Here is a 3310-nt window from a genome sequence, read left to right on the forward strand (position 1 = left end):
ACTGTACAACAACTCACCCTCACATAGCAGATAATGCTCCCTACAACTGTACAACATCAAAGGGTCTGGTACACCAAAGCGTTATTCAGGGAATCTGGGTTTCCAAACTTGTTCTCCTTACGGACTTCTTGAGGCCTCGCAAGAGTTTTTCATGAACTTGCCCGACCTTCTCTTCTGATGGTGATGATGGTCTTCCAGATCCTTTAGCCTTTCATAAGCAGCTTTCTTTTTATATTTTTGGTATCAAATCCAAATTTGTTTGCCTTTTGGTGTTTTTCCAAATGTTGTATTGAAGCTGCACAGTCTTGGTGTGTGCAGCAGATTCCAAAACGCAAAGTGACTTCTCTTTGGGAGTGAACGTCTCAACCTGAAAACAGAACAAAAATAAACATGAATTAACACTAAATATAATAACTTGATCTGTTTCTATACATTCTGTGAAAACTTGAGGTTATTTCAACAAGAACTGCCAAAATTTTTGGCCTGCGAAATGAATATTCTGATGTGTGAGCTCCTGTGTCCAAATCATTTCCCTTGTGGACAAGTTGAAGTCTAAATCTAATCCAAGGTCAGGTTGAACATTACTCTATTTATTCACTACAGTGCACACCGGGTTTATGCAATTTAAAATGTATACTCACATAACAGTACCACTGTGTACTCACGTAACAGCACCACTGTGTACTCACGTAACAGCACCACTGTGTACTCACGTAACAGCACCACTGTGTACTCACGTAACAGCACCACTGTGTACTCACGTAACAGTACCACTGTGTACTCATGTAACAGTACCGCTGTATACTCATGTAACAGTACTATTGTATACTAAGGTAACAGTAATCTTGTATACTCACGAAAGAGTACTACTGTGTACTCATGTAACAGTACTACTGTATACTCACGTAACAGTACCACTGTGTACTCACGTAACAGTACCACTGTGTACTCACGTAACAGTGCTACTGTGTACTCACGTAACAGTGCTACTGTGTACTCACGTAACAGTACCATTGTATACTCATGTAACAGTACCACTGTGTACTCACGTAACAGTACTACTGTGTAGTCACGTAACAGTACCATTGTGTACTCATGTAACAGTACCATTGCATACTCACGTAACAGTACCATTGTGTACTCATGTAACAGTACCATTGTGTACTCATGTAACAGTACCGCTGTATACTCATGTAACAGTACTATTGTATACTAAGGTAACAGTAATCTTGTATACTCACAAAAGAGTACTACTGTGTACTCACATAACAGTACTACTGTATACTCACGTAACAGTACCACTGTGTACTCACGAAACAGTATTACTGTGTACTCACGTAACAGTACCACTGTGTACTCACGTAACAGTACCACTGAATACTCACGTAACAGCACCACTGTGTACTCACGTAACAGTACCACTGTATACGCACGTAACAGTACCACTGTATACTCATGTAACAGTACTATTGTATACTAAGGTAACAGTAATCTTGTATACTCACGAAAGAGTACTACTGTGTACTCATGTAACAGTACCACTGTGTACTCACGTAACAGTACCACTGTGTACTCACGTAACAGTACCACTGTGTACTCACGTTACAGTACCACTGTGTACTCACGTAACAGTGCTACTGTGTACTCACGTAACAGTGCTACTGTGTACTCACGTAACAGTACCATTGTATACTCATGTAACAGTACCACTGTGTACTCACGTAACAGTACTACTGTGTAGTCACGTAACAGTACCATTGTGTACTCACGTAACAGTACCACTGTGTACTCACGTAACAGTACTAGTGTGTAGTCACGTAACCGTACCATTGTGTACTCACATAACAGTACCACTGCATACTCACGTAACAGTACCATTGTGTACTCATGTAACAGCACTATTGTATACTAAGGTAACAGTAATCTTGTATACTCACGAAAGAGTACTACTGTATACTCACGTAACAGTACCACTGTGTACTCACGTAACAGTACTACTGTGTACTCACATAACAGTACCACTGTGTACTCACGTAACAGTACCACTGAATACTCACGTAACAGTACTACTGTATACTCATGTAACAGTACTACTGTATACTCATGTAACAGTTCTATTGTATACTAAGGTAACAGTAATCTTGTATACTCATGAAAGAATACTACTGTGTACTCACGTAATAGTACCACTGTGTAGTCACATAAGAGCACCACTGTGTACTCACGTAACAGTACCACTGTATACTCATGTAACAGTACTACTGTATACTCACGTAACAGTACCACTGTGTAGTCACGTAACAGTACTACTGTGTAGTCACGTAACAGTACCATTGTGTACTCATGTAACAGTACCATTGCATACTCACGTAACAGTACCATTGTGTACTCATGTAACAGTACCATTGTGTACTCATGTAACAGTACCACTGTATACTCATGTAACAGTACTATTGTATACTAAGGTAACAGTAATCTTGTATACTCACGAAAGAGTACTACTGTGTACTTACGTAACAGTACCACTGTATACTCATGTAACAGTACTATTGTATACTAAGGTAACAGTAATCTTGTATACTCACAAAAGAGTACTACTGTGTACTCACGTAACAGTACTACTGTATACTCACGTAACAGTACCACTGTGTACTCACGAAACAGTATTACTGTGTACTCACGTAACAGTACCACTGTGTACTCACGTAACAGTACCACTGAATACTCACGTAACAGTACCATTGTGTATTCATGTAACAGTACCACTGTATACTCATGTAACAGTACTATTGTATACTAAGGTAACAGTACTACTGTATACTCATGTAACAGTACTACTGTATACTCATGTAACAGTTCTATTGTATACTAAGGTAACAGTGATCTTGTATACTCATGAAAGAATTTTACTGTGTACTCACGTAAGAGTACCACTGTATACTCACGTAACAGTACCATTGTGTACTCATGTAACAGTACCACTGTATACTCATGTAACAATACTATTGTATACTAAGGTAACAGTAATCTTGTATACTCACGAAAGAGTACTACTGTGTACTCATGTAACAGTACTACTGTATACTCATGTAAAAGTACTACTGTATACTCATGTAATAGTACTATTGTATACACATGTAACAGTACTACTGTATACTCATGTAACAGTACCACTGTGCTCATCACGAGCTCCTGCCCAGTTGTGTCGTCTCGTCCAATCAGCAGTGGGCAGGAGGATTATCTCCTTCCTCGTGGCTTGATGCTGAGAATTCACTCCAGATCCTTTAGGTTTGTGGACTAAAGTGGGATC

Source organism: Boleophthalmus pectinirostris, unplaced genomic scaffold (genome assembly GCF_026225935.1).
Source record: "Boleophthalmus pectinirostris isolate CB_2022bp ecotype Guang Dong unplaced genomic scaffold, ASM2622593v1 HiC_scaffold_11, whole genome shotgun sequence".
NCBI lineage: Eukaryota > Metazoa > Chordata > Actinopteri > Gobiiformes > Gobiidae > Boleophthalmus > Boleophthalmus pectinirostris.